This window comes from Giraffa tippelskirchi, chromosome 3 (assembly GCF_054371585.1).
Source record: "Giraffa tippelskirchi isolate mGirTip1 chromosome 3, T2T-mGirTip1v1.2.pri, whole genome shotgun sequence".
Lineage (NCBI taxonomy): Eukaryota > Metazoa > Chordata > Mammalia > Artiodactyla > Giraffidae > Giraffa > Giraffa tippelskirchi.
Genome location: NC_137277.1, coordinates 158,748,439 through 158,771,987, shown reverse-complemented (window position 1 = coordinate 158,771,987; position 23,549 = coordinate 158,748,439). Strand labels below are relative to the sequence as shown.

At 39.1% G+C, this 23,549-nt stretch overlaps 1 long non-coding RNA gene across 1 annotated transcript; it reads left to right on the top strand.

Moving 5' to 3' along the window:
- Positions 1–375: 375 nt before the first annotated feature.
- Positions 376–12,307, top strand: LOC145542961 (uncharacterized). The gene is made up of 2 exons (XR_014080314.1): positions 376–1,937; positions 10,117–12,307. It is a non-coding gene; the product is annotated as an uncharacterized LOC145542961 (long non-coding RNA).
- The last annotated feature ends 11,242 nt before the right edge of the window (positions 12,308–23,549 follow it).

The window sequence follows — 23,549 nt, the reverse complement described above, 5'->3', positions numbered from 1 at the left end:
CGGGCTCACTGTGGGGAGGGGTGCAGTCTGATGGCTAGAGGGCAGGTAGTCTTTCCCTAGGTGAGTTTCCTCAGGCTCACCCGCTCACTATCCATAGTGGCCTCAACTGCTGATGACTGTGACACCCTTGTTTACTGATATAACAGGAACTATTCCATTTCTTATCTTGGATACAATTGTTTAACCTGTTATCGATCCACATAATCATCTTTACTTATAGGCCATCTTTCTCCATTTTATCCAACAGGAACTCCTGAGAAATTGTCAAATGCTTTCCTAAAGTCCTTCTAGAGCAGAGTTACCAGGTGTCACAGATTTAACAGCATAGTGACTTCATAAAGGTGTGCAAAATATTCCTCCTGACTCTCCCAATTCACTCTCCACCCCATTTTGTGCTTCTGGAACCTGTCTTCTGTGTACTGTATTAACTTGATTCCATTGTCTGAGGTTATAGAATGGGATTAAGGTATGAATTTCACCATCCCTCTCTTCACAGCCACAAGTAATCAGTGGCTTAGTATTAAATATAAGTGGCTTAGCTTCTCTTTGGTCTTTCCAGTGGACTCCTCCAGCTAAAGATACAGCTACAACTCTCTCCAGGTTCTCATACATGTTTCCCTCCTTGCGCTTTGAAACTTAAGGGTCAGAGATGGCTTCAGTGGGCTTGCAGACTGTGTGGTCATACAGGGCCCCATGCTTGGTAATGCTTTGCTCTCCCTGTCTTGAAATTCTTAATGGATTTTGAACAAAGGGTTATGCATTTTCATTTTGCCCTTGACCCTGCAAATTATGTAGCCAGTCCTGTGCTGGGTGATGTCAGTTCTCCACAGTTGCTTCACTATTGCTCTAAATTTCCTTTAACCTTATCCCAAGCTCTTATGAAGAGTCCCTGCTATAAATTCACCTTAGTTACCCTCTGGTTGTATGTGCTATTTGTACCCTGCCATGATCTTGACACACAGAAAGAAGTGAGAAGAGTCTGGTTTGTTTTCATGAGCCTTTATTGGCTCCTAATGATCATTGCTTCTTTAGGTTTCCAAACCTATTCATCTGTATAACAGATCCTAAAATCTTAGCTGAAATCAATGTAACTCTTAACTGTCTCTAATTTGTCAAACCTCCTTTTATCCAATTTTTCAAAATTGGTTGGTATTTGCTTATCTCCTGTTTTATTCCCCTTTATTGTTCTTGACAGTCCCTCAAAGGTCACTGGCAATGTTTGGTTTAATGATCTAATTTGCAGGTTCCTTAGAGACCTTTAGAGATAATTTGAGACCAGAAGCTTAACTATCCTTCCCCAGCTACAGTTCCAATTAATTCCCTCTTACCAATGTTTTCTGTTTTTTTTCAGTCCAAAGAAAGGTTTGCTTTCTCTTTTATCATTAGTCAAAGATTATTGGCCTCAAATGGAGAACATTTTCTTCTCTACCTTCTACATACTCTGATTAAGGCTTAAAAGAGTTAATGTGTGTTGGGGGTGGGGGAGGGCAGGAGGTATGCATGTTAGTAAATTTCGTACTTTATTTGGTGCTTAGACTTCCTGAAGCTGTCAATTCTCTACCACCCTCTGATAAGAATCTTTGACTATGTTTCTTTCATCTCACCTTTTGAACACATGGAGAGGACAAAGACATTAACATACAAATTCTGAGACTTTGGTCAGCCTCCACTCCCCTGCAGCTCTAAGAAGGAAGAATTGTTAATTATTCTTGCATCTTTAGGGCTAGGCTTTAGAAATTTCAATTTAGATCCAAAGAACAGAGAAAGACCAATTTTATTTTTAACAGGAGGCCTAGAAAAAAAAAGTGGTCATAGGCATTTGAGTTTGGACTAAAACAAGTGGAAGGATTTTAGGGAAGAAGTGTAAGGAAGAATCTAAAAAAGTGGTAGGTGTTAGGGAAGAAACTGCCATAAGAATGGATGAGAGATAAAAAAAGGTGTGTGCAGTTTTCATGTAGATCTGAATTACTTTACAGTGCTTTCTTGGAGGTTGCTATGTTGTATACGTCACTATCTCAGGCCAGTCACAGGAAGGGCCAGTGATGTTTGGGTTTTATATGTCCCCCTTTACAATCTGAGCTCAGCAACCACATTGATTTTTGTAGAATATCTGGACTTTTTCTTTCTCTGGAGCTTCATTTGCAATTGCACAGAAGAATAACCTTTCTGTAAACTCCTGGAATCAACTATTTCCTGCCATACAAATTAAGCCTGTTTTTCCTAAATTGATATTTAATTAATTAAAGTATTTTTTGAGTTGATGCTTTAAACATTTGCTTTATTCCCTCTATTGTTTCTCCAAAAGTAGAAACAGTTACTACTGTTTGGAGTAAAAAACTGTTTACAGCAAAAAAAAAAAAAAGTGTTACTCAGTTTTTCTATCGAATAATGGAAATGCTCATGTCATTTCTAGTCATTTCCAGTCAAGTGACTGACTCCATTCACTATTGAATGAAGGAATGATATCTTGCAGTGGCATTTATCACTCCCAGACTAAGTAGATGACCTGTTATTTATAGTTGTTAGCCTGTTCTCGGGAGTAATAGAAAATAGTCAAGCTATGTCTGGCCATTTAAATTATGTGTGCATGAAGATAAAGTGTTCTTTCAACTTTTGTTTACTTTTAGTAAAAGGTATGTCTTGCCTCAGAAGAGTAGCATCTACTAAAAGCGTTGTTGCTATGTAACAATTCAATCCTGACATTGCAGGGTAAATCGAAGACATAAAAAGATCCGTGACTCATTTTATTAGCTAAGCAACATATCTCCACAAAAGGACTCCCCTCTTTTTGTATCATCTACTTCACTTTCCTCCTCAAACCCTTTGGTTCTGTGAAACTCCATTCTGATCACTGATGCTGTCTGCTTAACTCTTGAACTGGATTATGGCCCACTGTGCCTTTGTGCCAGTTTCTTAAGCTGTTAGTGCCTGTGTGTGGGGAAATGCCAGGCTGGGATTATAGTTACTCCTTTATTTGGGTTTTATATTTACCTCCTTTTTCTTAAAAAAATATGCATATCCTAAAGTCACTATTTCTGTAACTATATGCAATGCTAGTCCAGGCATATTTTATTTTCATAAAAGTAAGGTAAAAATATTTTGTATACTTTTTCCATGAAAATTATGTGCCCATTTGTGTATTAAGGTCTCCGAAAAGCACCACTGTTAAAACATTTGCTTAACTTTGTTTGACCCAGGAATTCCTAAACTTATGTTGAGAACTATTTACACTTACAAGTTTGTTGTATAGGCTCTACGTTACCATGACTTTACTATATGATTATCTCATTACCTGGCTTTAGTCTTTAGGAAACTTGCCCAGGCTGTTAAAGTTGGAAATAACTTTATTATTCATTTTAAGAACTTCCAGCAAATCTATTTATCTAAATATTTGATTTACCCTCATTAGAATAAATATCTTTTCTCAAGATAATGTGGCATCAAAGAAGGGCTAGCTCTTCAAGATTCTGTTTGAAACCATATCCATGCTGTGTTCCAATCCTATTATATCATGAAACTTCTGCAATTCTAATCAATTCCAACTTTAATCAGACCCTCAAATCTCGTAAATATCTTTAATTTGTCCTTCTCACTTCAAGATGCTACAAATATGATTGTAAAAGTAACTGTCTTCCTCACCACAGTAAGCAATAAACTCAGCTTTGCTTTGTCAACAGAATATGTTGGGGGACCAGCATTTAAAAATATGATTACAGATTACTCTTTTCATGTAAACTTATTTCTAGAGGAACTGTTGTTTCAAGGAATACACTTGAGAGCAAGCACATGGTCTCATAGGATAGTGTAAGAAAATTCAGTGAGCAAGAAAGCCAGGATGCAAACTGTCAAAAATCACCTTTTCTTCAAGTTACATAGTATTTCTTCAGGAAATGTTCCCTGTCAACTTGTTTATATATGCTAAGAGAGGCTAGCACTTCCTTTGTGTATATACTTATGAATAATTTAATACCAGCATACAATTTTCTTTTTAATCTTCACTGAGATGAAGTTCAGTTTTTCTTCCTTCTGTGTGCTCTCATATTGAAACCTCATAGAGTAGGCTTCAAAAGCTAGGTGCAGATTTTATTTGCAAGTGGATAAGTGAGATAAAGATCTCTGAAAGGTCCTCCACTTGGAACTTTAAAATATCCACTAACAGGATAAAGAAAATCTGGTACATGTACATAATGGAATACTCTTCAGCCATGAAAAAGAATGAAATAATGCCATTTGCAGCAACATGGATGGACCTAGAAATTATCATACTAAGTGAAGTAAGTCAGAAAAAGAAATATCGTATGATATCACTTATTTTTGGAATCTAAAATATGATACAAATGAACTTATCCATGAAATGGAAACAGACACACAGACATAGCGAACAGACCTATGGTTGCCATGGGGGAGGGGAAGAGGAAGACAGACGTGGGAGTTTGGGGTTAACAGATGCAAGTTATCATATATAGAATGGATAAACAACAAGGTCCTACTGTATAGCACAGGGAACTATATTCAATATCCTGTGATAAACTGTAATGCAAAAGAATACAAAAAGGAATGTATATATATGTATAATTGAATCACTTTTTTGTACAGCAGAAATTAACACATTGTAAATCAACTGCATTTAAATTTAAAAAAATATCCATTAACAAAAGTGATATAATAAGCCTCATATTAATGAGACCACTCTTGGTCCCATAGTTGGTTGGAACTTCCAGGAAAACTATAGTGATTGTAGGCGTCTCCCAGTGATCATCAACCAGTGATCTGTTCTATAGGCTTTGGAGAGGGAGACAGATCTAGGAGAATATAGATAATGCAGAACATTCTCTCTGTCTCGTATTCCCATTTCCCCAGCAGCATTCCTGGTCATCTGCTCTTTGTCACTTCTTCACGTCCTTTACTCTCTATCATCCCCTCCTCCACCTCCTCACCATTGACCTCAGTGTAAGATGAGATGGCCAGGGACTTTCCTGGCTGTCCAGTGGTTAAGATTTCGCCTTCAATGCAGGGAGTATGGGTTTGATCGCTGGTCAGGGAGCTAAGATCCCCCATGCCTTGCAGCCAAAAAACCACAACATATAATAGAAGCAATATTGTAACAAATTCAATAAAGATTTTTTAAAATGGTCCAGATCAAAAAAGTCTTTAAGAAAAAAAAAAGAGATGGGCAGAAGACTGGAATTTGATTCATACTGTAGCACAATTTTACTATCTCATGATTAATTTTTTTTTTTAATTAAAACAAAAATTATACCTTGGTATCTGCCTGAATCTCAGTTTTCTTATTTGAACAATGGAGATTTTTACAAACTGCTTGGTATTTATTCCAAGGATTGCTGTGGTGATTTGGATAGAAAAGTACTAAGACTATAAAGCTTTACTTAAACATAAACCACTACTGATATGTAAAAATGGTGCTAGGGTCAGACACCACGTCACATTAAGGTAGAAGAGGAAAATGATTTGCCACTCTGGCCACTTAAATATTTTCAGAAAATTAATATGGCTTTCAGCAAAATCTTAGTTTAAGATAACTACTGTCATTTATGCCTACCAGCTCAGCTTTAGTTTTGAATTTAATTCATTCAGACTAGAAAACTACAGCAATGATCAAAGGCATAATTAAAACATATTTATAGCCTATTATTATTGTAACATTCTGAAGTAAAGGGCAAAAATTCCACCCAGTGAACTTGTTCTTCCTGTTACTGACACAAGATTGAGACATTTAAATGCTAAGACATGGATCCCTGAGGCAAGAACATAAAATATTTATAATGAAGGGAGTATGGACCAATAAATTTCAGTTATGAATGTTTTTAGCCAGAAGAAATAATAAATAACCTTCCACAGGCAATATTTCAGTTTTCATTTATTGTACCTCATCACATCAGATTTTCAGGAAGCAATAATGATTGCATAGTAGGACACTAAATTACTCCCATGTTTAATGAACAATTAAATTGTTAAGCTTTGATTAAGATGTAAGAGCCTCCCTAATTTGACTGTGAGCTGTGGTTTGCTTGGAGATGTATAGTTTGTGATAGTACCAATAAAGACATTGTAATTTATATAGTGATAGTACCAATAAAGACATTATAATTTATATAATTTCTATTCAAAAAAGAAAATAGTTTCAGATACAGGTAAATTTTGGAGGAGGGACATCAAACTCTTAGGTTTGGCGAAGAAGGAAAGGAATAGCACTGAAAAAATGGGGAGATACATTATGTACTTGGGATGTCTTGCCTCTAGTCTATGTAAACAGTTTTAAAAATTGGTAGGGAAAATGGCTTAAATTTTATCTGATTACACGTAGACTTTCCTAGGAGGTTTCATGATACCTGGGAAATAATATAGGAAAGTGTGAGAGTGTTAGTCTGTCAGTCATGTCCGACTCTTTGTGACCCCATGGACTGTAGCCCTCCAGACTCCTCTGTCCATGAAATTCTCCAGGCAAGAATACTGGAATAGGTAGCCATTCCTTTCTCCAGGGTATCTTCCCAACCCATGGATTGAACCTGGGTCTCCTGGATTGCAGGCGGATTCTTTACCATCTGAGCCACCAGGGAAGCAGGTACCTAAGAAATAATGCAGGATTGGGCATCAAAAAAGATTTAAATCAAAGTTCTGTCTTTGTAGCTTACTAGCTGTGTGACTCTGGGCAAGTCATTTCTTGTCTCTGAGTCTCTTATTTTTTATTTATGAAGTAATAATAATATATATCTGGCATGGTTGTCGTAAAGATGAAATAAGATAGCTTGTGTATCCTAGCCTGGGTTCTCCAGGAAGCAGAACCTGAGTGCACATTGTTTGTTAGCAGTTGTGATCCTGGGAGCCAAAAGTAGTGATGGAGAGGAAACCAGGCGAGAAAGGAAGGAGAGTGAACACTAAGATGAGTAGATGAGTTGGTAGTGGTCCATTGCTGTAAGTGCTACTTGCTTGATCACCTTGGGCTATTTGAGAGCCCTTACATAAAATGTGAATCCGTACTGTCCATTCAGAAGAAGAATGAAAGAAAAATTTATTCATCCGTTTCCTTTGCCCATTAGTCCCCATGGCGTGTGTTATAGGCTGAATTGTGCTCCCCCAAATTTGTAGGTTGACACCCTAACTCTCAGCTCCTCTGAACATGACTGTATTTGGAGATAGGTAGATGGGGAAACAGTAGAAACAGTGTCAGACTTTATTTTTTGGGGCTCCAGAATCACTGCTGATGGTGACTGCAGCCATGAAATTAAAAGATGCTTACTCCTTGGAAGGAAGGTTATGGCCAACCTAGATAGCATATTTAAAAGCAGAGACATTACTTTGCCAACAAAAGTCTGTCTAGTCAAGGCTATGGTTTTTCCAGTGGTCATGTATGGATGTGAGAGTTGGACGGTGAAGAAAGCTGAGCGCCGCAGAATTGATGCTTGTGAACTGTGGTGTTGGAGAAGACTATTGAGAGTCCCTTGGACTGCAAGGAGATCCAATCAATCCATCCTAAAAGAGATCAATCCTGGGTGTTCATTGGAAGGACTGATGTTGAAGCTGAAACTCCAATACTTTGGCCACCTCATGCGAAGAGTTGACTCATTGGAAAAGACCCTAATGCTGGGTAGGATTGGGGGCGGGAGGAGAAGGGGACGACAGAGGATGAGACGGTTGGATGGCATCGCTGACTCGATGGACATGGGTTTGGGTAGACTCCGGGAGTTGGTGATGGACAGAGAGGCCTGGCGTGCTGCGATTCATGGGGTCGCAAAGAGTCGGACACGACTGAGCGACTGAACTGAACTGAACTGATTACATTAAAATGAGGCCCTTATGGTGGTCCCTAATCCAGTCTGACTGGTGTCCTAATAAGAAGAGGGAATTTAGATGGACAGAGGGATAGACACTGGAGGTGAGTGTGCACAGAGGAAAGAACATGTGAGGACATAGTAAGAAGGCAACCAAGGAGAGAGGCTTTGGAAGAAACTAAATCTGTTGCCACCTTGATCTTGGACTTGTAGCCTCCAGAATTGTGAGAAAATAAGGCTGCTTTTATTTGTTTGTTTAAGCCATACATTCTATGACATTTTGTTATGGCAGCCCCAGGAAGCTCACATAGGTGTTAATTCCCCCACAACTCCAAGCTGTACATGTGTGAGTGGAGAGTGGGTTCCCCACCTGTCCCCAACTTGAGGTGATGACAGAAAAGCCCAAGTGGGAAGCTAGAGATGGGGTCCCAGGGTAAAGTGCTCTCTAACTGCACTTGTATAAGGCTGATCAGAGCCCTCACAGGCCAGGGGGTCACTTTGGTGTCTGGAATCAGATAGGTGAGACACAGGGAACCCAAGGGAGGTACACAGGAGGTATTAATACAATATGCAAAAACATGTTCAAGTTCCCAAGTTTTTATAACAATAATCAAGGATAAAACTACTTATTGCTGCTTCATGGATTTCTGTAGGATTCATTCAATTCAGTCGCTCAGTCATGCCTGACGCAGCATGCCAGGCTTCCCTGTCCATCACTAACTCTCAATGCTTGCTCAAACTCATGTCCATTGAGTCAGTGACGCTATCCTACCATCTCATCGTCTGTCGCCCCCTTCTCCTCCTGCCTTCAATCTTTCCCAGCATCAGGGTCTTTTCCAATGAATCAGTTCTTCACATCAGGTGGCCAAAGAATTGGAACTTCAGCTTTAGCATCAGTCCTTCCAATGAATATTCAGGACTGATTTCCTTTAGGATTGACTGGTTTGATCTCTTTGCAGTTATATATATATACATGTATATATATATATGTATAAATATATATATATAAAACTTATAAACTCATATTACATGAATAAATTTTGTTTTAAAGCATGTTTCTGCAGAACCCTTCTAAGACCAAAGGGAAATAGCCACGTTTACTTCAGAAAGCAAGCAAAATTTGGAGTCTTTAAAAAAAAAACAGTCAGTAAGCTTAATACTTGGAAAGACAATGCCTTAAAAAAAATCTAGCATTGCTTTCCATGTTTTTATATGTATGCCTGAAATCCATAGAACCAAAATACAGTCTTAAAATTTGGTGCACCATGGTCTATTGCAAAGAATCCTAAATTGGACACAATAGAGAGATGAGTGATTTTCTTGGTCACATGAGGCGTGCATATGGTTATAAGTTTGGTTACATGAGACCACAAAAGCTTTCTGTTATATTTGTGGAGATGTCGGGAAATCGCTCCATATTTCAGGGGTAGTTAAAGGGTTTGTGGATTGGTGAAGTGAGAAGGAGTGAGAGGAAATGTGGTTTCTGTGGGTGAAGAAATGGAGTCAGGAGTCCTGAGTGCTCTGACGTGTACATGTGTGTGTGTTAGGGGGTGAAGAGGATGTTGGCTCAGAACATGCTCAGGCAGAAGCTGGCAATTGAAAGTTAATCAGTTTTGAATGTTCCATGTTAACACATCTGACGCCTGACATGCTTCATGTGTACATTCTGGTCTAAGGAGAAAAGCATTTGAAAACCATCCTCAAAGATAGCATTGGGTAGGAGATCAAACTGGTCGTCATCACAAATATTATATTCATATCACAAATTTCCTAACAAATATTATCAAATTGTTGCTTGCTGAGGAGCCCGATAAATGTTGGAGAGATGAAATGTGAATGCTAAAATTGCAGTCTTTGTGTAAGTCATCATTTAATAGCTACCTTATTTACCTAATAGCTACCTTATTTACCTAATAGCTAAGAAGCAGAAAACAAGAGGAGACAGACGCACTTGGTCACCCACTGCTTAGCTTTGTGTTCATTCCTGGCTGGATGCCATTTCCAGGTGTTTGGTGTTGAGCCAAATACTAAAATTAGGTATTTGGTAGAGCCCTTGTTGAGACACAGGGATGGTGTAGGAAAGCTTGTTCAATTCTTGGCCCCTGGCACTGCTATTATGGCCTTTCTTTCTAGGACTGTCAAATTCACCTACTAATTTAAAGGAAAATGAAATAAATAAGGTTGAAATACGATCAGAAAAAAAATAAATCTCAGACGTTAAAGCAAGAGCTCTCTTAAGCTGTACTTGTTCACTTAAAATTTTTAAGTTCTTTTTTATTTCTTTGGAAAAAACGTGGAATTTGAGTGATGCTTTTATCTTTTACAGGGTTTGGTCCAACTATTATTCTAAAAATGTTCATAGATATATAACACTGTAAAGATAAATTCTGGGAAATCAAAACCAGAATTTCAGATATGAAAAGAATAAAAGGAGCATACCTATATGTGGATTTATCAGATTGTAGAATCTGATCTTCAGTTTTGCAGATCCAGAAGCTCTATTTTGCTGGTACACATTGAGGGTGCTGCTAACCAAATCCACAAGAGGATGCTGTCTCATGTAAATTATAATGAATCTTGATTCATTGGTCACTTACACTGATAGGCTGACATCTATTGCTATCCACATATTATAGGATAAAACGATTTTAGCAAGCGCTCATCTTCTGAACAAGTATACCCCATTGCTTTGAGTATTTGTGCATGTATTGGGGGAAAATTAAGAAACATGGAGATAGCTGTTGGATAAATGTGAAGAAAAGTAATGATAGTTCAAAATTAAAGGATCAGAGGATTTCTAAGTATGGCTTCTGCTTCATTGACTACACTAAAGCCTTTGACTATGTGGATCACAACAAACTGTGGAAATTCTTCAAGAGATGGGAATACCAGGCCATCTTACCTGCCTCCTGAGAAACCTATATATAGGTCAAGAAGCGACAGAACTGGACATGGAACAATGGGAAATCCACAATTCACAATTGGGAAAGAAGTAGATCAAGGCTGTATACTATAATCCTTGTTTATTTAACTTACATGCAGAGTATATCATGTGAAATGCCAGGCTGGATGAATCACAAGCTGGAATCTAGATTACCAGGAAAAATATCAATAACCTCAGATATGCAGATGACACCACCCTTATGGCAGAAAGTGAAGAAGAACCAAAGAGCCTCTTGATGAAGGTGAAAGAGGAGAGTGAAAAAGCTGGCTTAAAACTCAGCATTCAAAAAACTAAGATCATGGCATCCAGTCCCATCACTTCATGGCAAATAGATGGGGAAATAATGGAAACAGTGAGAGACTGTATTTTGGGGGGGCTCCAAAATCACTGCAGATGGTGATTACAGCCATGAAATAAAAAGACGCTTGCTCCTTGGAAAACAAGTTATGACAAACCTAGACAGTGTATTAAAGCAGAGACATTACTTTGCCAACAAAGGTCTGTATGGTCAAAGCTATGATTTTTCCAGTAGTCATGTATGGATGTGAGAGTTGGACCATAAAGAAATCTGAGCACCAAAGAATTGATGCTTTTGGACTGTGGTGTTGGGGAAGACTATTGAGAGTCTTTGGACTGCAAGGAGATCAAGTCAGTCAGTTGTAAAAGAAATCAGTCCTGAATATTCATTGGAAGGACTGATACTGAAGCTGACTCTCCAATACTATGGCCACCTGATAGGAAGAGCCGACTCATTAGAAAAGACCCTGTTGCTGGGAAAGATTGAAGGCAGGAGAAGAAGAAGATGACAGAGGATGAAATGGCCTCACTGACTCAATAGACATGAGTTTGAGCAAGCTCTGGGAGATGGTGAAGGACAGGGAAGCCTGGCTTGCTGTAGTCCATAGTGTTGCAAAGAGTTGGACACAGCTTAGTGACTGAACAACAGCAACAATTGAGAAGTGTAGGGTACAGACCCCTGTCAATCAGATAAGTGAGGTTTTCCTGGCTGGAATCCCTCCCCTGTTATACAAATACTAGGGACAGACCTGACATGAGTTTTCTGTGCTAACTATCAAAAAGCTGTTAAGGGCTCAGCAGTAACCATTGGGCAACTAGGAAGTGTCAAAGAAGCATTTGACTTGGTGTAGATAACTTCTCTTGCACCAGAGACTAAGTCTAGATACTTGCTCTTTCACTTTCTCCTATCCCCAAAGTTTAAAAAATACCTAATGTCGGAGATTGAAGGGAAGAAGAAAAGGTAGAGGAAGAATTCCATGTGTAATATTTTGAGCTCTACACCATGGTTAATGGGGCTCTGCTTTAAGACCTCACATATTCCACTGTGCTTATTTGCTTTCATGCATCTTAGGAAGGAACGTTGCAACAGGACAAGGGCTGAGAGATATAAACCCTTTTTGCATCTCCAGCCTAAATTGAAACCTAAGTATCCTCTTTTCCAGACTTGAAATATCTGGAAAGCAGGCATGACCAGGGAAATCCCAACGTTGGATCTTTTGTCATTATACATTATACAAAAGAGTTTGGAGTCATCATTAAACATATTTTCACAAAATGTGTTCAGTGTGTATTTTTCTTCAACCTCCAAATACCTTTTTAGGTGAAGAATTTTGAAATTTTAAAGCGATGGGTCCAAGCACTAATCTGAAAGAAGAAAATAACCTCTCCCCCAAACTGCAAATCAGTGAACACTTTATTTTTCTGTGTTTCCAGATATTTTAGGTAATCCAGTGTATGCTCATTATATTTTTTCAGATTAAAAATTAAACCTGTTGTTGAAATTTAGAGGTATTACATTCAGAAATACTTTGAGCCTATTTTTTTTAAAATGTAACATACAATTTTAAAATGTTTTCCTGTGTTTTCCAGCTTTTCAGATTTCTTTTGAATCCTTTAGATAAACACTCAGAGTTATACTGCTTGAGGCTTCAAACAGAACAGGGCCTGATAGTATTTACTGTCACTTAATACTGGCTACTGACTGATTTATTACTAAGGCTTTGTCTTTTTTATTTTTTCCACGTCACTTAATCTGATTTTTTTAAAAAGGAATTTTGCAGTTCCATTTCCAGCATAAATAATGAATGCTTGCAAAGAATCCCAAATGTTCTGCCCTTGACTCTGTATAGTTTGTGCCAGAGCAATTATTGCAACACCTAAAGCAGCAGGAACTATTCACTCGAGGTTTGAACTCTAGAAACAAATCCACCGTATCTCTCCTAGCAAAGTTGTTGTCAGCCTCTGCGCAGCTCATGTTTATAATAAATAAAAAATAATAATGCCACAAATGAAATTTATGCCTCACAAAATAAGCACATTGGGTGTTACTCAAAATATCTTCTGGGCACAGAGAAAATCTTATTATGGCAGGAGAGATAATAAGAAGGGGGGAATGGATAGTGTATGGAGTTGAGAACCTCTCCGTGAGTATTTTAGCACCTCAGCTGAATTCATGCTTGCAGTTTCTCTCAAGTGTGATTTAACTCTTAACCAGTGTCTGGCTCCGTCTGCAGGTCTCCTGAGCAAGCCCTGGAGGTTCAATGACTTGTGTAGGGCCATTGAGTAGCTGAAAGTAATGGCAGCTCCTGCCTGGGAATCAGGGTCAGGCAGTCTCCAGGAGTTGGTGAGCTGCTTCTGTTTGAAATCTCCTCTCTAAACATTCCTGGACCAGTGATGCTTACCTCCTGAAACCTGAATCCAGGGTCTGACAAGTCCCAACATACCATCGCTCCTGATACCTTTACAAAGTCTGCACTCAGTCTAACCTATTGATTCCCTGAACGTGTTGCCTGAGGCAGAGGGGGAGCTAATTAAAAGAAAATGGAGCTTTGAAAATCTCTGAGCATCTCTCTGAGACGCTGCCACTAACCTCGGGAATTTGAATCACTGCCCAGCACAGGAGCTCAGAACAAATCTCTCTCCACGCTGCTGAACTAGGAGTGAGATGCCTTAAAATGGGAAAAGAAAAAGCATAAATCTCCCTGCTCTCATCTTAATATTTCCCTAAGATTTTGAGGGAAGGAGAAGAAATTTGGAGGTCAAAAAAAATGCACTGGTGTTTGTGTGTCAGTGTGTGTATTTGGGATAATCACGGTATGTTTTCCAGGGTGTTGATAAATATCAGTTAAGTTAAATTTTTTTTCTCTGCAATAAGGGCAATTTCTTCCATTTTATAAGAAAAATGAAACAAAGATAAGTTAGGTAATTTTTCGTAAGTAATCTGAGTCAGCCAGAAAGACAGTTGGATGAGATTACAACTCAGAGTTGCTGACACTCAAATACATGTGGAAACCACTAGACCACATCGTTATCTTTCTTTTTCGAATCAACTATAACAAAACAGTACTTACATGTGTATAAAATCCTTGCCTGTTTTGTTCTAAGGCGGTTTCTAGGTAGATAAAACAAACAGATCACAAAATTGTTGCTAAATACTAGCTATGGTGGCATTTAGCACACCATGGTATAAGCACACCGTGACCATTGGAGAGTGGCAAGAAGACTTGGAGTAGTTTTGAGACCCTAATATTTCATTGGTTGCACTTGTGGCCATATTCAGATTGTCTCACTTCCAAAAAGCTGTAAAGGCATTTTGCCAGAGTGGCTCCTTCTTCCCAGATAAGGGCCAAAAAAAGATGAGAATAGACCACAAGGCTATCATTAGGTGAAAACAATAGACTGGGACTCATCGTCCAAAAAATCCTAAACCTGCTTCCCACATCAGATAGTTTGTTCGTAACACATGGGTATTCATTGTTCCACATCTTCAACAAAATTACGGGTAAATAAAACTGGAAGACAGAAGTTTATTTCTAAATAACCAAATTAAGCCTTTTCTGATGACCAAAAATTATTTACATTCAAGATCCAAAACTCTAAACCTCAGCTACAGATCTTAGAAGCAATAAGGTAAGACAGGAGAAGCTGAGAAGTATGAATCAATCACAATACAAAGATTCAGACTTTTGTATTCTCCCTTTCTTCAGAGGTGGAGAGGTGAGAAGCATAAGCTGCTATTCCAGATATACTAGAAAACCACAATTACTGGAGGAAATGGAACTTTCACATACAATGTACCAGTGACCTATTGCTACATACAAACCCCTCCAAACTTTAGTTGCTTTGTTTTTTATTAAAAAAAAAAACAAACAAAACCTGATTTATTATTTCTCATGATTCTGTAGGTTGGCTAGGTGGTTCTTCTGGTACCTTGACTTGAATCATTCTGGTGGCTGCCTTCTGCTTGAGGGTCAGCTGGAAGGTCCAAGATGGCAGATGGTGCTGGCTGTCAGCTGGGTCACTTCAGTCTTCACATGACTTCTTTTCTTCAGTAGACTCGATTGGCTTCCTTACCTGAGAGTCCCAGGGATGTCCTCCAACAGGGAAAAGGAAGAGGTCATAGGTCCTCTTGGGGTCTAGATACCTGAACTCACTCATCACTTCTGCCACATTCTCTCAAAGTCACAGGCCAGCCTATATTCAAAGCAGTAGAAAAATAGACATGTCTAGATGGGCGAAGCAGCAAAGGCATGTTATAAAGTTGCTTGCTTTCTGGAAATAGGGAGAATTTGAGGCTATTAACCATCTACCAGATGAGATGTACAAGGGAAATGAGGAGATGAAGGAAAGAGTTTTGCATTGTGTTATTTTCTACCAAGGCAGAGATTATGGAAAATGGAATCACAATTTAGCTCAGTATAATAGACACATCAGATGACACACAAATAGGGTGAGTTCTTGATCGGTCTTGGAGGGAGATAGAACTAATGTAAATTTGGTCCTCATACAGTGGACATGAATTTGCGCAAACTCTGGGAGATAGTAGAGAACAGAAGAGCCTGGCATGCTGAAGTCCATGGGTTCCCAAAGAATCAGACACGATTTAGTGTGACTGAGCAACAATAACAAAAAGTGTAAATACTGCCCCCAAACTCTCAAGGTTCATCAAATTTTTGCTTAGATATCAAAATTTCTAGCAGATACCACATTCTCTGTTTAAAAACAAAACATACCATAGATGGATTGCCTTCTGAGGCAAGCCAGCCCTACCGTGTTTTCAATACCTGTTTCCCTGGACTAGTCAATAATGTAAGAAGTAAGGGTCAATTAAGGCAATAAGCTGGCAAGAAGCTAACACATAGGCCCCAGGTGTTGTGGCTCCCAGGACAAACATTCTTGGTACAAAGCCTGCAGCTTGAGAACTTGTCTACTAGTGGCTTTAATTTAGGAATTTAGAAACAATCTATGAACTAAGACTTCCATTGCCTTTGTACTTTTATAGGGTATAGGAAGGATTTGAGAAAGAGTTGAAGCTGAAAGACTTACTCAACATTATAAAATAAACTTAAAAGAGTGGAACTTACTCAGCATTTTAAAATAAACTTGGAGACTCACTGAACAAATGTTCATTAAAAGATTTTATTTTATATATTTAATAACTTAATATGGGGGATGTTTCTGTCAACCATAATTAGTCTGTCCCTTGTTAACTAGCCTCCAAAGAGTTTTCTCTTTTCTTTCATAGAAAAGGAAGAGAGAAAGCAATTGAAAAGTCTGCCTGGCAAAGAAAGTTTTAGAGTTTTCGTGTGTAATTACTCTGGGAAGTTAAACCAGTTGGTTTACCTTTTAGAAGGCAAGTCCCTTATACTTCTAGCCTTTAATATACATGCAGATGACAAGAATACTACAATAGAGACTGTAAAACCAGAAATAAGCTATTATATGGATTTGGTCTGGGGAAAGCCATCTTATAAATAATACATCTTAAGAGTTCCAAACGGAAACTCCACATAGCTCCAATAGAAACTCCAATAGTTTTCTAAGAAGAAATTTTAATTAGTACACAACAGATCAGAGGGGAATATGGTGACAATTTAAAATATGTATATGTACAATTAACAAAGTTCTTGTTTTAGGGTTACAACTTGTCTCCATGTTTTTGGGGGAGAAGAATTTTGTGCTAATGGAAATTTTAGTTTCCTTTGAGGTTTGAATTTAAAGAAGAGTCAAGAAAAATGCAATGAGACTTACACATTTTTTGGAAACTTAATTGTTGAATTCCAATTCTTGCACTAATGTCATCAAAGAACTTTCATAGTGATTCTTCCGTTTGCACAATTCAATTCAATCTCTGTATCAATTTCTTTTTCTAAATCTTGGGTTTATGCAGCCCAGAATCCTGCTGGAAAATATAAAAGTGGTGGTGAACAAGGAATACAATATAATATAATGGTTTTGTCAGGAGAAAAATAGAGCCCTGTTTCTACATAGGGTTCCTGTGTGTCCACAGTTGGATACTCATCGGGGGAGGAAAGTGTTGGTGGGCCAGGAGATACTGGATAACATGAAACACTGGGAAAGAAACAGTGCTTGTTTCCAGACCGAACCTCAGAAGTGGCTCTTAGTAAACTGTTGTTCAACTTTTCTTTGTGGGACCTACAGGCTCTTGCAAAGTAAATGAGAATTTAGAACTTCCTTATACATCATCATGTTTTTCAAACTTTCTTTTCTCCTAGTTCCTCCTACCTATAAACATGATAGACTAAGACTAAGTATCAATATTATGACTCTTTGGTATGTGCTTCCCCGGTGGTTCAGAGGATAAAGAATCCGCTCACAATGCGGGAGACCTGGGTTCGATCCCTGGGTCGGGAAGAATCCCTGGAGGAAATGACAACACAGCAGTATTGTTGCCTGGAGAATCGCCACGGACAGAGGAAGGAGCCTGGCAGGCTACCGTCCACGGGGTCACACACAGTCAGACACGACTGAGTGACTTTCACATACACACACAGACTGTGAAATCCAGAAAGGGACTCAGCCAAGGAATTAGTATTGGCAGGTAGAAAGCTGGTGCTTGTCTTCTGTTATGGCTCTAGCCAGCAGTGTCCTCTATTGTTTTTATCTAGTTCAGAGACACTAAAGGAAAAGTTAAAGATAAATGTTCTCCTTCACAGACTTGGACTAATATTTAGTTTTCTACCTCTGAAAGGGAGACAAAAGCTTAAAAATCTACAGGATTTGAGATTCCTAATAAATATGTTATATACAAATTGTCACTTGCTGTCGCAAAGTGGTACTACGGACGTGATGGAATCAAAATATTTTAGAATTTAAGAAAAAAATCTCTACTCTTCTCCAGAATAGGCTGCCACTGCTTGGTCAAATGGTTTAGTTTCTAGTTATGTAATATTTACAATGGCAAGACAGCTAATACCACTGTTGAAGAGCCTAAATCATCCGAGTCATTTTTTTTCAACTGAATCAAAATATGCATTCTAATACATTTACTGGACCTGCTTTTACACAGTCGGTTTAATAAAAATAATAGCTTTGATACAGCAAACATCTCTGTAATACATATTGTTTTAAGTGTTTCACATGTGTTACTTCATTTATGCCTCACAACAAACCTGGGAGATAGGTACTTTGACCCACTCCATTTTACAGATGTGGAAACTGAGACATTGAACGATTACATTGGCTAAGATCATACAGCTATTAAGAGACAGAGTTGATATTTGAATCCAGGCAGCTAAAGTCACAAGCCATTTGCTGTTAATAAGTATAGATACACATCAAACTGTTAACAACTGCCAATAGCAGTTATTTAGTAATTTATTTAGTAATTGGTATAAGGAACTACACACATCAACAGGTATGGCAACAAACAAGCATTTTTTTTTCCTTTTCTTTTCTTCTTTTTTATAAACATTCCCAGCATCTGCAAAGTCAGAAAGCAATTAGCTATAATCCACTGAGAAGAGCACCTCGGTAGTGATGCTTGCTTTTTTCTTTAGCTAGCACTTGCACACTTGAGAATAGATGTCCTGATTTCCTTGAGACTTTTCCTTTCAAGGCCAAACATCTCTAATTCTTTAATAATATTTCATATTCATCTTCAGCCAGAAAATATTTTTGAGTAAATAATTTTTCCTCCAGGAACAGTAGTAGGCACTTTGTAAAAATAAAACACTCAAAGATGAATTTGTTGAGTAGCTCATGGGCTTGGGGGATATAAATTAGTTTTAAATGGTTGTAGTATATGAAATAATTATGATAGATTTATGCTCAGGGTTCTTTGGGAATAGAGAGACTTCTGAGTATTACTGGGACATTAGATAAAGATTTCCAGAGATGGTTATGCTTTAGCTGGGATTTGAAGGATGATAGAAATAAGGTAGGTAGAAAGGATGAAGATACTATAATAGCAGGAAAAGTTTATGGGTAAAGCCTTGACAGTATGACTTGGTATAATCAGTTCAATTCAGTCACTCAGTCATGTCCCACTCTTTGTGACCCCATGGACTGCAGCATGCCAGGCCTCCCTGTCCATCACCAACTCTCGGAGCTGGCTCAAACTCATGTCCATCGAGTCAGTAATCCCATCCAACCATCTCATCCTCTGTCTCTCCCTTCTCCTCCTGACTTCAGTCTTTCCCAGCATCAGGTTTTTCTTCCAATGAGTCAGTTCTTCACATCAGGTAGCCAAAGTATTGGAGTTTCAGCTTCAGCATCAGTCCTTCCAATGAACTTGGTATATTATGGGTAAGGAATTGCAAGTAGTTTAATTTCTTAGAATGAAGTGTACATATAGGCGGACAGCTGGCTGGAGGAGAGATTGGATAGAACAATAAGACTTTTTGTCCTAAACTGTGATAGAGAGGAGCCATTATATTGGGTTGGCCAATAAATTCATTCAGGTGTTTTTCATAATGTGTAAAAACTTTTTGGCCAACCTATTAAGTTTATTTTGTAAGTGACTTTATTCAACAAACATTTATTGAGTGCTTATTATGTATTGATCTATGCTAGACATTTGGGATTTGTTGTAAACAGACATCATCCCTGTCTTCTGAATACTTACAGTCAATAGGAAAATAAAAACTGGCAATAACAATAACTCTGGTACTATTGATAAGGGACATATGGAAAGTTATGATAGCATGTATTTCTGGAATCCAAATATCCTGAGATTAGAGTCATACTTCTTAAGGGAATAGTCTTTATGCTAAGACTAAAAAGCCAAACACAACTTATCTAGGAGAACCAAGAGGTGGAGATTGATACCAGAAAAGGAAACAGAGCCAAGAATGTCTGAGGATCTGAAATAAAGCTCATGTTGTCTTTAGTTGAATGCCTCAGAAGTATATCCTGAGGCAAGGATCTGAGTGAAAATGGTTTACCTGGGACATGATCAGAGGAGAGTGGAGAAGAAAGATTGGGAAGGTAAGAAACTTAAGTTCAAAGTGTCTTAATGACCAAGTTATCTTTTTTAGCAACTGGGGCTTAGTTTCTTTGTGGAATCTCAGAAGACTGTGTAGAGCATGCCTTATAATTGTGATATCTGAGGGGTAAGGGAGCCAAGTTATTTATCCATCAAATTCCATCTGAAAGTGATGGAAGGCTGCTCCCCAACATTTTCAGATTGGCCAGTAGGTCAAACAAGTTCCAAGGAAAGCTCGCATTCAGTCATGGATGCTTGCAGTGAAATGTGCTCACTGTAGTGTCCCATACTGAGTCCCTTCTGTTCTGCCAATGGATCTTCAAGCTGTTGGTCACAATTTAGAAAAAAGAAAGGCTTGCAGTGGAAGAGACTGTTGGACAAGGCATAGTCCCTGCTGCTGTAGTTGGTCAAAAGGCCAAATAGGAAAAGTATCCTTTGTGTCCTCTACCAGTTATTATAGATTCCCTTCATCTTGTTCTGCTGTCCTAAATTGCCTGTCTGGTGGGATTACCCAGAACTTCTTTCCTTCATCCCTGAGCAGTCTGAGCTCTTGATTCTCCCACCATATGAAGCTGATGACCAAGCATACTGTTCAATTTGCCTTCACCACTGTCTTTCACAGTCATCACTGACTTGGGCTATAAGGCATCAACAATAAATTTCTGGCTTATCTCAACAAGTGGAGCTGTAACATCAGTTCAGTTCAGTTCAGTTCAGTCACTCAGTCGTGTCCGACTCTTCGTGACCCCATGGACCACAGCGTGCCAGGCCTCCCTGTCCATCACCAACTCCGAGAGTCTACTCAAACTCGTCTCCATTGAGCCGGTGATGCCGTCCATCCATCTCATCCTCTGTCGTCCCCTTCTCCTCCTGCCTTCAATCTTCCCTAGCATCAGGGTCTTTTCAAATGAGTCAGCTCTTCACATCAGGTGGCCAAAGTATTGGAGTTTCAGCTTCAGTATCAGTCCTTCCAATGAACACTCAGGACTGGTTAGATCTTGCAGTCCAAGGGACTCTCAAGAGTCTTCTCCAACACCACAGTTCAAAAGCATCAATTCTGTGGCGCTCAGCTTTCTTTATAGTCCAACTCTCACATCCACACATGACTACTGGAAAAACCATAGCCTTGACTAGATGGACCTTTGTTGACAAAGTAATGTCTCTGCTTTTTAATATGCTCTCTAGGTTAGTCATAACTTTCCTTCCAAGGAGTAAGCGTCTTTTAATTTCATGGCTTCAATCACCATCTGCAGTGATTTTGGAGCCCCAAAAAATAAAGTCAGCCACTGTTTCCACTGTTTTTCCATCTATTTGCCATGAAGTGATGGAACCGGATGCCATGATCTTAGTTTTCTGAATGATTGAGCTTTAAGCCAACTTTTTTACTCTCCTCTTTCACTTTCATCAAGAGACACTTTAGTTCTTCTTTGCTTTCTGCCATAAGGGTGGTGTCATCTGCATATCTGAGGATATTGATATTTCTCCCAGCAATCTTGATTCCAGCTTGTGCTTCATCCAGCCCAGCATTTCTCTTGATGTACTCTGCATATAAGCTGTAATATCAGGTTATAGGGAATGCCTCGTGGGACATAGGTGTGAAAGGAAGGAGAAGAATAGGCCTGGGCCACTTTTTCATGTTAACTTACACCATTTGGGCCTTTTAGGACCCAACTCCCATTTCTACTCTACTGTGGATTTGTACTATGTTTATGACTAAGGGGTCTGAAAATAACCAATTTTGGGACTTCCTTGTTGGTCCAGCGACTCTGTGCTCCGAAAGCAGAGGGCCAAGATTTGAACTAGATCCTATATGCTTTAACTAAGACCTGGCACAGCCAAATAAATAAAAATAAGTATTTTAAAAAAAGAAAGAAAATAAACGATTATAATGGTCATTATCGGTTGCATTGTCACCTGATTTCCCGTGGTCTTCCATTTAACTTCTCCTGGAACCATGCGCTTTGTCTCAACTCGCAGTATGCCAAAACCTATCTTTTTTACTCAGCTCTACTGCTGTAGATCAGATGTGCGTATGTGCTAAGTTGCATCAGTTTTGGCTCCCTCTTTGCAACCCTATGGACTGTAGCCCACCAGGCTCCTCTGTCCATGGAATTCTCCAGGCAAGAATACTGGAGTGGGTTGCCATGCCCTCCAGGGGATCTTCCTGACCTAGGGATCAAACCCCTGTCTCTTATGTCTCCTGCATTGTCAGGCAGGTTCTTTACCACTAGCACCACCTGTAGATCAGATAATCTTGCTCAAAAAACTTAAGATTCCACATAGCATTCTTATCTGAGATATTTCTAGAAAAATAGGAGCTTATGTGTCAGATGGCCAAGCAGATCTACTTACACTGCAGCCTTAATCTACTGCAGAACCCTCTCTTTCTCTGGTCCCTAATCAAATTTGGAAGCTATGTCTATTGTTGTTGTTCAGTTGCTCAGTTGTGTCTAACTCTTTGCGACCCCATGGACTGCAGCATGCCAGGCTTCCCTGCCCTTCACCATCTCCTGGAGCTTGCTCAAACTCATGTCCATTGGGTTGGTGATCCCATCCAACCATCTCGCCCTCTGTCATCCCCTTCTCCTCCTGCCTTGAATCTTTCCCAGCATCAGGGTCTTTTCCAATGAGTCAGCCTTCACATCAGGTGACCAAAGTATTGGAGCATCAGTTTCAGCATCAGGCCTTTCAATGAATATTCAGGATTGATTTTCTTTAGGAAAATTTATCCTAAAAATGTATTACCCTCTAAATGTAGAGGAGCAGTAGTTCTAGATATAGTCTGTGAAGGTCACTCAGTCGTGTCTGACTCTTGTGATCCCATGGACTATACAGTCCATGGAATTCTCCAGGCCAGAATCCTGGAGTGAATAGCCTTGCCCTTCTCCAGGAGATCTTCCCAACCCAGGGATCGAACCCAGGTCTCCCATATTGCAGGCAGATTCTTTACCAGCTGAGCCACAAGGGAAGCCGAAGAATACTGGAGAGGGTAGCCTATCCCTTCTCCAGCAGATCTTCCCAACCCAGGAATCAAACCAGGGTATCCTGCATTGTAGGCGGATTCTTTACCAACTGAGCTATGAGGGAAACCCATGTATAGTCTATGCTCTATCTAAAATATAAGGAGGACTTTGAAGTGTTATGCTTGTTTCTTAGTAGTAGAAGGGGCAATATGTATGAGCCTGGTCCATTAACTTTGAGAACATAGCCAAGAATACCTACCAACAATGAACCTCTAAAAACTGCACCAATATGACTGGATCTTGAACCATTTTAAGCTTTATCTGTCACCTTCTGTTGCACATGTATCTTAACCAGTGGCACATGTATATGTCATTTCCTACTCTTCAGATTCATCAATATAATAAGTCAGTGTAATGCTTGTGAAAATGTCAAGATGATCAAAGCTCTTTTAAACTACATTATGAAAGAGATCAAGGACATTAATTTAGGCTTTAGACAAGACTGTAATATGTATTGTTGTCCACTCCAGGTGAAAGCAAACTGCTCTTGATCCTCCTTTTGTAGTGGAGATTGAAAAGAGTGCAACTTACAGGTGAATAACCTCATG